Here is a 12,131-nt window from a genome sequence, read left to right on the forward strand (position 1 = left end):
AAGGGGAGTTCACAGATACCAGATCTGGGGAAGGAAAGGAGGCGAGAGATATGCTAAAATCTGCTGGGAAGGAGGTAGAGATGGAAGGGAAGAAGACAGATGTCACACCATGGGGGGAGTGGAGGGAAGTAGATGGATGCCAGACCAATGGGGAGGAGGGAGAGATGGAAAGGGGGAGGCAGACTGTTTCTGGAAGAGGCCTAGAAAGAAAGTAGATGCCATATGGAAGAGGCAGAGAGAGGACAGACAATGGATAGAAGGAAGAGAATGATGAGAAGATGAAGAAAGCAGAAACCAGACAACATAGAAAAATTTTTTATATTTCTTTTATTTTTTTTTGCTTTAGGATAAAGTATTATTGTAGCTGTATTGATAAACATTTATAAACAGAAAATGGAAATAAGGTGATCCTTTTTATTGGACTAATTTTAATACATTTTTTTTTTACTAATTCAGAGACCAAAACTTCCTTCCTCAGGCCAGAACAGGGATACTGTAACAGCAATAAGAGAGAGGTTTAACCTCTGAAAGCTAATTGAGAAATGTATTAGTCCAATAAAATGTCGGGCACTAAATTTTCTTCACGCCATGCCTCCTACCCAAATGCAAAATATAAATTGGTGGATTGCCTAAAGCCCTGCCAGTTGAAGATCTCTTCCTTTAGGAAGGAACGGGCAATTTGTTCAGAGATGTTTGGGGGTTATATAAAAGAAAAACTGTACACTGGCACTGGTATAGTAATCTTTATGGTTTGTTTTGAATTTTAAAATAAAAGAAGAAAAGAAATCAAGTGGGAATAAAGAAGTAAATAAGAAAACAGGTAAATACATGGGGGCAGGGTGGGATGGGGCAGGGGGCCCAGTGTACTTATGTGCCTAGGAGCCCTCGAAGAATTAATCCTGCCCTGGTTGGAAGTCCCCCACAATAGGCTTGGGAGCCTCCAATATACAAAACAAATGATACACAGCAGAGCAGCTCGCGTAATTGTCTAGCTCAGTTGTCTTCGTGCAATTGTCCGGGCGCTTTTGTCTTGCACGCATTTGACTTGCCACCGAGCAGCTGCCACACTGGTAAATCTACCCGTTCAATGAAAAGCAGAGGGAGACAAAATACAAGCTACACAAGGAGCAAAACAAAAGCACAAACGCTTTTTAAGTTTTAGCAAATCAAGCTTCAGTTTATTAATGGACCTGACGCGGGCCGTGTTTCAACATACCCGCCTGCATCAGGGGTCAGTCTATGAAAAGGTAGGTAGATATAACCATCCCACATGAAATTCAATATTGTAAATCTGAGCAAAATTCTGATTTGGTTTTCAAGTTTCAAGTTTAATAAGTTTTTGATTAATCGCTTAATCATATTTCTAAGCGATGAACATAATAATAAAATTACAATATTTAGGGAACAATACAATACTTAACAAGAATTAAGTCCATCAGGACTATTAACAGGCTTGACAAACCCATAAACACAAGGAAGGGAAGGGAAATGAACTACAAGTTATTTAAGAGAAAGCAAGACAATCAAGGAAAATACATAAGGAAAGGGTGCGAGCAGACACTGATGATCTTCTGTAACAGAATTTTGCTCAAATTTACAATATTGGATTTCATGTGAGATGATTATATCTATCTACCTTTACATGGACTGACCCCTGACGCAGATGGGTATGCTGAAACACAGCCCGTGTCAGGTCCATCAAAAAACGGAAATCTACCTGTTTACCATGCTTACATTACCCTTTGGCAGGGGTAGGCAATTCCGGTCCTCAAGAGCCGGAACCAGGTCAGGTTTTCAGGATATCCACAATGAATATGTATGAGATGGATTTGCATGCACTGCTCATTGAGATGCAAATCTATCTCATGCATATTTATTGTGGATAGCCTGAAAACCTGACCTGGCTCCGGCTCTCGAGGACTGGAATTGCCTACCCCTGCCCTATGGTTAAGTTATGTTCATTCTTTAAAGTAATGTGGTTGGCATGTTCCTCTATCAAAATACATTGAAATATACCATGTTAAATAATGATCCTCTTAAATCATGAGGCATTAGTATTGGCTTCAACCTGCAACTGAATATAACCTAACGGTATAGTTTTCAATACCTGTTAAGATAATGTTGAATCCAACCAAACCCCCAACATTAACATCTCTTTACACACTCAAAGGACAGGATTCATGAAAGTCAGTGATCGTCGCTAAACCTGTTTTCACATAGAAACATGACAGCAGATAAAGACCAAATGGCCCATCTAGTCTGCCCATCCATAGTAACCATCATCTCTTTCTCTATCTGAGAGATCCCACATGCCCATCCCAGGCCCTCTTGAATTTAGACACAGTCTCTGTTTCCACCACCTCTTCCGGGAGACTGTTCCATGCTTCTACTACCCTTCAGGTTTAGCGACGATCACTGCTAACCGACCCGATTCACTAAACGGCCCACCGTGTATTTTTCACATCGATCGCCCATTTTCCGATCCAATCCAATCCAACCCAAACCATGCAAAATAGCCAAGCGATTGATTCATTTACATCACTTGGCTATTTAGCATCAGGTTTAACAATCCTAAAACCCAATTGCTGTAGACCTGTCGGTAACTATGTTTTTTCTTTTTTTTTTTTCAACGGCACAGATATTTTGCATGTATTACACACAAAATATCTGTCCCATAAAAAAAAATCCCCCACCGCCGCCACAGGCCCTCACCCAACGACCTCCGACAATTGCGCCCCCCGACAAATGACCCACCTGAACCTATAACAAATGGCAGGAGGGATGCCCACTCCCTCCTGCCACGAAGGACCTCTCTCATACCTCCCCAAAAAAGACAGGAGGAATGTCCACTCCCTCCTGCCCTGGAGGCCCCCTCCCCCTGCAGGCCCCCATGTCCTGTACCTTTAAAGTTGAGAGCAGGAGGTACTGAAAACATCTCTTGCTCCTCCTCTCTTGCTGACACCCAGTGCGTCATGAGATGCGCGGGGAGGGGCCTAAGGCACTGATTGGCTCAGATGCCTCAGGCTCCTCACTTGGGAGGGGCCTGAGGTGTCTGAGCCAATCAAGGACTTCTTTAGGAAGGAGCCTAGAGGGGGGAGAGGGACCTGCGGTGGCAGGACGAAGTGGGCTTCCCTCCTGTCTTTCTCTTCAGGGGGGAGGGGAGGGCGGAGGTCTTTCCTGGCAGGAGAGAGAGGGCATCCCTCCTGCCTTTTTGCTGTGGGGTGGGGTGGGGAGTCAATTGGGATGGCAGGAGTGAGTAGGCATCCCTCCTGCCATCTTTTTGGGGTTCAGAAGAGGGGGGGGGTGGTGGCTCAGGGGTGATAGCGCGGAGGGAGGCTTTTTTAATGGGCCAGATGGTGCGTGTTTAACTTACACACAACATATGTGCCATTAAAAAAAACCAGCAGCCCTAACAGCAGTGACATGCATATGTTAGCCACTCACTGAGTGATTGAATTGGTTGCGTTTGCATGCAAATGATTTGCATCTCTGTGCAAATCATTTGCATGCAAACTTGATAGTGAATCAATTGCTATTGGAGAATTGGCCAGAGAATCAGCCAACAGCGATTGAGTCGCTATCTTTAGTGAATCTAGCTCCAAGTCTTCTCCTTATCATTCTCTACAATCATTACCTCCTTTGAAAATCAATCAGGGTCTATAGTATCACACCTCCAACCCTATTTGCATTTGTCTTCTGTGGTCCCACTTCCGGTGCTTCAGCTATGAACACAGAACAAAATTATTTGTTAAGCAATTCAGCCTTATCTTTATCAGCATCTATATAGTTCTTCCTTTTTTTTTTTTTATATTTAAATCTTTTATTATTTTTCAATTTAAATTCCAAGTATTACACTTGTACAGAAAGCAAGAATAGAATAGATATTGAATACAATACAAAAATAAATCCTAGATTAACAGATATACTATTATGCTCAAGTCCTCAAATTAAGATCCAAGAATTAAAGAAAATTGGCATAATAATAAAGAAAAATCATAATAATACATAAGAGACTGAGAGCTATAGCAGTGAGGTGAGGTCATCAATATCCAAATTATAGGGCTCAAAGATTATTTGCATTCAGACGAGACATTGCCACGAAATTTGTCAATTGTGATGGTTCAAAAAACACATATTTGAGAGTACGGTAACACACAATACATTTACACGGGTGTCTCAAATAAAAAGTTGCCCCCAAAGATAAAACCCCAGGTTTCAAAAGAAGAAATTCACGGCGGCGCCTTTGCATCTCCCGTGCCAAATCTGGAAACATTTGTATTTTGTGACCAAGAAAACTTTTTTGCCTATTTTTAAAGTAAAGTTTTAACAACCATGTTTTATCAATTGGCAAAGCTAAAGTAATAATCATAGTGGCTGGTGATGCTAAATCCTTCTCAGATGTCTCTAAAATCTGTGAGATGTTTAAGGGTTCTTGATCTGAAGATTTTACTTTTTGTTGTTGATTTTGTTCTTTATCAGGCAAATAATAAACCCGTGAAAATAGTGGTAATGATTCTTCAGGTATCTCCAAATTTTCCACTAGATATCTCTTAAGCATATCTCTAGGTGTTACCAACTCAAGTCTTGGAAAATTGATTAACCTTAAATTGTTGCTACGTGAGTTGTTCTCAAGCATTTCGATCTTCTTCCTTAGGTTAATATTGTCTTTAACTAAAGTCTCTTGCAATTGTTTCGATGTTATAATTTCTTTTTCTATTTTTTGAATGGATGAGTTAGAAGTGTTCATTTCTTTTCTTAAATCCTTCAGTTCTTTACTATGTTCCTTCATTTTTCCTTCAATTTGTTGAAAAGTAGGAGTAATATTTTTAACAAAACCAGCCATTAAGCCCCAAATGGAATCTAAAGTCACTTCTGCAGGTTTAATCAATACAATTGGAGTTTGTGTGAATGTAAAGTGCTCACCGTTCTGAAGTCCTTCGGGGCTTGTCTTCTGTCCTTCCTCCTCATACTGAGAGGGTATTCCCCCAGATATATCCATGGGGGCCCTTGAAAGGTGAGCCCCAACCTCCAAACTCTCCAACAGATCCTTCCTTGCCTCTGGAGAGGGAAAAAACCTCTGAATCTGGGGTTTCCCTGCCCCTGGGAGAGCTGGTTATCTGAGGCTGCGGGGGCGGTGCCCTAACATCGGGGCTTAGTGTAGTATCGGGCCCAGGAGTGTCCACCACGGGTTTGCCTCTCTGTATCCTCAGCAGGCCGCCATCCGACATTGCAGTGACCTCCTGCATGCGCCGCAGAAGATCTTGTATGTTTCCGAGACCCGGGGCTCCAGGACGCCGTGAGGCAGAAGCGGCACTCCGGCCCCGTCTCTTAGGCATCGCGGTAAGTGGATACCGCTAGAAATTATTCCCAACGAACGCGATTCTGGGACAAGCAGCTCAGCGCGTCCTGCTCTCAGTCGCCATCTTGGATCCCCTCATATAGTTCCTCCTTTACTTTGAGTCTGACGATGCCACTTTTGCACTTAAGAACGTAAGAATAGCCTTGCTGGGTCAGACCAATGGTCCATCAAGCTCAGTAGCCCTTTCTCACAGTGGCCAATCCAGGTCACTAATACCTGGCCAAAACCCAAGGTGTAGCAATATTCCATGCTACTGATCCAGGGCAAGAGGTAGCTTCCCCCGTGTCTTTCTCAATAACACACTATGGACTTTTCCTCCAGGAACTTGTCCAAACCTTTCTTAAAACCAGCTACGCTATCCACTCTTACCACATCCTCAAGAGCTTAACTATTCTCTGAGTGAAAAAAAATTTCCTCCAATAGGTTTGAAAAGTATTTTCCTGTAACTTCATCAAGTGTCCCCTAGTCTTTTGTAGACTTCAATCATATCTCCCCTCAGCCGTCTCTTTTTCAAGCTGAAGAGCCCTAGCCGTTCTAGTCTTTCCTCATACAAGAGGAGTTCCATCCCCTTTACCATCTTGGTCACTCTTCTTTTAACCTTTTCTAGCGCCACTATATCTTTCTTGAGATAAGGAGACCAGAATTGAACGTAATACTCCAGATGAGGTCGCACCATAGAACAATACAGGGGCATTATGACATTCTTAGTCTTGTTAACCATCCCTTTTTTAATAATTCCCAGCATCCTATTTGCTTTTTTGGCCGCCACCACCGCACATTGGGCAGAAGGTCATCGTATTGTCTACAATGATACCCAGATCCTTTTCTTGGGCGCTAACCCCCAAGGTGGACCCTAGCATCCAGTAACTGTGATTCTTCCAATTTCCTAAGGTCCGCATGCAATTTTTCACAGTCCACATGTGTTTTAACAACTTCCTCCTATCACTAATATATCTAACAAAAAAAAAGTCTTCGTCCCCCATTTTATCGTATCAGATATTTTTTTTCCATTTGTATCTTTGCTTAGATTACATTACATTACATAAATTCTTATATACCGCAGCTACCTTGCAGTTCAGTGCGATTAACAGAGATACCAACTATATGTAGTATGATCATAACAAAGTAATCAAAATATTTCCCAAACAAATGGGTTTTCAATGATTTTCTAAAGATTAGGTAAGAGGTTGAGATTGATATATAAGTATCAACTTGTTTGTCCCACATAGCTGCCAAATATACCAAAGTTTTACCAAGAAATTGTTTATAAACACATTTCTTTACAGATGGGAAATCAAAAAGTCGTATCACACGCAAATGTTTTGTAGTAGCAAAATTGAAGCAATCTAAAAGATAGGTGGGTAAAAGTCCATTCAAGGCCTTAAAACATACACAACCACATTCGAAAACTATTCTAGACTCTATTGTCAATCAAGCTTTCCAGATATATTTGCCTGTCTTTCTCTTTCTACGATCTTTTGTAGTTTATGAAAGCAAACCTCCTTTTCCTTACCTTCTCAGCTATTACTTTTGAGAACCAAAGTGGCCTCCTTTTCCTCTTACTTTTACTTAGTTTCCTTACAAAATGGTTTGTTGCCCTTACAATAGCTCCTTTCAGTTTTGCTCACTGCTTTCCTACTTCTTCCAGATGTTCCCATCCAGACAACAATGCCTTGACATAATCCCCTATCTGAACAAAGTTGGGTGGTTTTTTTTTAAAGTCTAGAACCTTTACTTTTGAATGAGCCCTCTTTACACCTGTCTTAATATTAAACCACACCTTGCGGTGATCACTGGATGCCAGATGATCACCCCACTACTATAACATCAGAAACACTTTACCTGTTTGTAAGCACTAATATGGCCCCATCTTGCGTAGGTTCCATTACCAACTGCTGGAATAGTTCTCCTTCTAGAAAATCCAGAATCTCCCTATTTATCTCCATGGCCAGGTCCTTCTCTGTAACTTTAGGGCTCTTGTTTCCAACCCTTTGTTAGCAGGTCTCTTCTAGGTCCATATTTTCTGGCCTCTCTCTCCATGGGTGGGCTCTTCCTCTAGCTTTGCTTGTCCCTACTTTTAACATTCCTTCTCTCTAACTGCAATTCTCAAATCGCTCCCTGTGAACCATGCCTTCCCTTGATGGGCAGCTAAAGGTCTAGAGAATCTGGAATGATATAAGGGATGGGACGAATTCCCTATGAGGAAACCCTAAAGATATGATAAAGGTCTACAAAATACCGAGTGGCGTGAATTGGGTAGATATGAATTGCTCATTTACTCTAAAAAAAAAAAAATACAAGGCTAGGGGGGCATGCAATGAAACTACTAAGTGGTAGATTTACAATAACCTGGAAAAAATATTTCTTCACTTAATATGTAATTAAACTCTGGAATTCATTACCAGAGAATATGGTAAAAAGCAGTTAGCTTAGCAGTGTTTAAAAAAAGGTTTGTATAATTTTCTAAAAGAAAATCTATAAACGGACTTGGGAAAATGCAGCATAGAATCCGTTTTACTCTGGGGGATCTTACCAGGTATTTGTAACCTGGGTGGGTTACTGTTAGAAACAGGCTACTGGGTTGATGGACCTTTGGTCTGCCCTAATATTGCAATTCTTATGTTCTTAAATTCTAAGTTAGCTTAGCAGTGTTTAAAAAATGGTTTGTATAATTTTCTAAAAGAAAATCTATAAACGGACTTGGGAAAATGCAGCATAGAATCCGTTTTACTCTGGGGGATCTTACCAGGTATTTGTAACCTGGGTGGGTTACTGTTAGAAACAGGCTACTGGGTTGATGGACCTTTGGTCTGCCCTAATATTGCAATTCTTATGTTCTTAAATTCTAATTTAGCCCTCTGTATTCAGTGCTGAGTCATGTTTGGGCACTGGCCCTGAATATTGGGGGCTAAATGTGGGAGGGCTCACTGACATAGTAAGGATGGAGGGACAAGCTTGGAGCACCCTAGGTGCTGCCTTGATGAGGATGCCAGCATCTCTCCTTCCCCTCTCCTAAAAATCTCCCCCCCACACACCTCTTGTAGTTGTTACTGGCAGTGACCAGGGTCTCCCACTACCATTCATGCTGGCCTCAACCCACTCTCTGACACCATAAGAACATAAGAAATGCCTCTGCTGGGTCAGACCCGAGGTCCATCGTGCCCAGCAGTCCGCTCACGCGGCGGCCCAACAGGTCCAGGACCTGTGCAGTAATCTTCTATCTATACCCCTCTATCCCCATTTCCAGTAGGAATTTGTCCAATCCTTTCTTGAACCCCAGTACCGTACTCTGCCTTATAACGTCCTCTGGAAGCGCATTCCAGGTGTCCACCACACGTTGGGTAAAGAAGAACTTCCTAGCATTTGTTTTGAATCTGTCCCCTTTCAACTTTTCCGAATGCCCTCTTGTTCTCTTATTTTTCGAAAGTTCGAAGAATCTGTCCCTCTCTACTCTCTCTATGCCCTTCATGATCTTGTAAGTCTCTATCATATCCCCTCTAAGTCTCCTCTTCTCCAGGGAAAAGAGACCCAGCTTCTCCAATCTCTCAGAATATGACAGGTTTTCCATACCTATTATCAGACGTGTTGCTCTCCTTTGAACCCTCTCGACTAATGCCATATCCTTCTTAAGATACGGCGACCAATATTGGACGCAGTACTCCAAATGCGGGCGCACCATCGCCCGATACAACGGCAGGATAACTTCTTTCGTTCTGGCTGTAATACCCTTTTTGATTATACCAAGCATTCTATTCGCTCTCTTAGCGGCCGCTGCACACTGTACCGACGGCTTCATTGTCATGTCCACCATTACCCCCAAGTCCCTTTCCTGGGTACTCTTATTCAATAACATCCCTCCCATTGTATAGTTGTACCTCGAGTTTCTGCTCCCCACATGTAATACTTTACATTTTTCAATGTTGAACTTCATCTGCCATTTCGCCGCCCATTCTTCTAATTTGTTCAAGTCCCTTTGCAACTTTTCGCAGTCCTCTGTAGTCCGAGCTCCATTAAATAGTTTGGTGTCGTCCGCAAATTTTATTATCTCGCACTTCGTTCCTGTTTCTAGATCATTTATGAAGATATTAAATAGCAGCGGCCCGAGCACCGAGCCCTGCGGGACACCACTCGTGACCCTCCTCCAGTCGGAGTAGTGACCCTTCACTCCTACCCTTTGTTTTCTACCCTCCAACCAGTTTCTGATCCATCTATGTACTTCTCCTTCCACCCCATGGTTCTTCAGTTTCCGGAGTAGACGTTCATGGGGCACCTTGTCAAAGGCTTTTTGGAAATCTAGATATATGATGTCTATGGGGTCTCCTTTGTCCATCCGTTTGTTGATCCCTTCGAAGAAGTGCAATAAATTCGTTAGGCACGATCTTCCCTTGCAGAAACCATGCTGGCTGGTTATCAGAAGTTCATTTTTTTCAAAATGTTGATCGATGTTTTCTTTTATCAGTGCTTCTGCCATTTTCCCTGGAACCGAAGTCAGGCTCACCGGCCTGTAGTTTCCCGGGTCACCTCTTGATCCCTTTTTAAAGATGGGCGTAACGTTGGCTATCTTCCAATCTTCCGGGATCTCGCCTGTTTTCAGGGATAAGTTGCAAATTTGCTGCAGTAGTTCCGCTATCTCCTCCTTTAATTCCTTCAGAACCCTTGGATGTATGCCATCCGGACCCGGACCTGTTTATGGGAAGTGACATCAGAGAGCAAATTCAGCCAGTGTAAGCAGGGGATAGGAGATTCTGCTTGCTGCCAGTAACAACTACAAGAGGTATTGGGGGAGGCACAAATGCATTTTTAAGAGGACCCCTGTGGGGGGGATCCTGGATGCCTCTGCTCTAGACATCACTGCCCTTTGCTACACTACTGGGTGGCCTGGATGCCAGAGTTATATGGGCCTAACCAATATTTATCTGGGGCCTTTATAAGAGTTATGCAATCCTAGTTGACTATCAGGCAGGAACCCGCATAACTTTTATATATATAAAAAAAAAGATCCCCTGAGGCCCCTTTCATCAACAGTGCCTCCTCGTTCCCTCCCCTCACCCCAGCCTGTGATAAGAAGGCCTCCCCCCTTCTAAAAGGCTTCCCAAGTCTCCAGCCATCCAGGTAGGGCCCACCCGAGCCAACCTGTATCCCTGGTGGTCCTGCGCAATCATTAGGGGCAAAAACGCAGCCCCCTCCTGCTCCTTGTGGCGCATTTCCAAAATGACTGCCATGACCTGTTGCAGCACCTCACATTACTTCAGTCCTAAATTAGGCTGCTTAGCTATGAGGTACTGGCATTGAATATTGCTGTTACCCGCTGCCCATGACCAGCCCACTTTTTAGTTGGGTGGGCTGTGAGAATATTCAGTGGCTCCTGCCCACTTAAATCACTTTGAATATCGGGCCCAATATGCCCAGCAGAATTTTGTGTTTGCGTTGCAATCAATGTATACTGTATACACATGGCAGAAATAGAATCCCCTAACAATGCCCTATTTAGAACCATAACTGTAGCATCTACTGTATAATTTTTCTCAAACAATCCTGAACTCGGTAAATGTTTCACAAAAATTAGAAGCTATCATCTCTGGGCTACAATTAGGCCTGAATAATCTAATCTAATCTAATCTAAGCCTTAAGTTTATATACCGCATCATCTCCATGAGAATGGAGCTCGACACGGTTTACAAGAACTTAAAATAGTGGGTAGAGAAGAAGAAAAAGGATTACATGAACTTATGTGTAGAAGGGGGGAGAGAAAGGGGGGAAGGATAGAGCTACAATTTGCTGAAAAGCCAGGTTTTCAGTTGTTTGCGGAATAACTGAAGGGAGCTCAGGTTCCGCAGCGGGGTGGTGAGGTCGTTCCAAAGACCTGTGATTTTGAAGAGAAGGGATTTTCCCAGTTTGCCTGAATAGTGGATGCCACGTGGAGAGGGGAAGGCTAGTTTAAGCCTTTGGGCAGTTCTGGAGGAGTCGGGACTGGAGGAGTTGAAAGACAGTGGGATAAGAGGAGGCAGGATTCCGTGAATGATCTTGAAAGCCAGGCAGGAACATTTGAAATGGATTCTGGAGATTATTGGGAGCCAATGAAGTTTGGCAAGGAGTGTGGGCAGATATTTTCTGAGACTCAGAACTGAAAAAGTTGGAAATCTGGGGAAATGAAACATTTCTAGTCTGGATAAGGCATTTACTGTTAGATAATATGCGTTCTCTCTCATACAGGAAAGGTATTAAAAAGAAATAGAAGTATATTTTCTGGTAATTTTGAAGCCATGGAAAAATGTGTTCTTTTCTGAGTGGGAGCAGAGGGAATTTGTGGGGAAACTGAAATATCTGCAATATTTTATTGAAAGAAAAGACTTTCTCAAAATTGCGTCCTTCTCTGCAGGTAAGAGTAACTGTACTTTTCACAGCATGGGTACCTTCATTGTATCCAAAAAGAGGTGGGAAGAAAAAGTCCATCCATACATCCTTTTTGAAATCCTGGTGCAAATTTTATCTGCAACCCCTCCCCGGCCCCCATGCTAAAATTTCTAGGAGAAACTCTAATATCTGGCAACTAAAATTCAATGCGAAGAAATGCAGAGTAATACATTTGGGGATTAATAATTGGAAGGAGCCATATATGCTGGGAGGTGAGAGGCTGATATGAATGGATGGGGAGAGGGACCTTGGGGCGATAGTGTCCGAAATTTTAAAGGCGAATAAACAGTGCAACAAGGCGGTGGCTGCTGCCAGAAGGATGCTGGGCTGTATAAAGAGAGGCGTAACCAGTAGAAGA

The 12,131-nt window shown here is 42.8% G+C and overlaps 1 protein-coding gene across 1 annotated transcript in view; it reads right to left on the reverse strand.

Moving 5' to 3' along the window:
- The window catches only part of THEMIS (thymocyte selection associated), a 126,095-nt gene that overhangs the window by 1,515 nt on the left and 112,449 nt on the right, over positions 1-12,131 (reverse strand). The gene's annotated exons all lie outside the window — the stretch shown is intronic.

Source organism: Geotrypetes seraphini, chromosome 3 (genome assembly GCF_902459505.1).
Source record: "Geotrypetes seraphini chromosome 3, aGeoSer1.1, whole genome shotgun sequence".
In the NCBI taxonomy this organism is placed as follows: domain Eukaryota; kingdom Metazoa; phylum Chordata; class Amphibia; order Gymnophiona; family Dermophiidae; genus Geotrypetes; species Geotrypetes seraphini.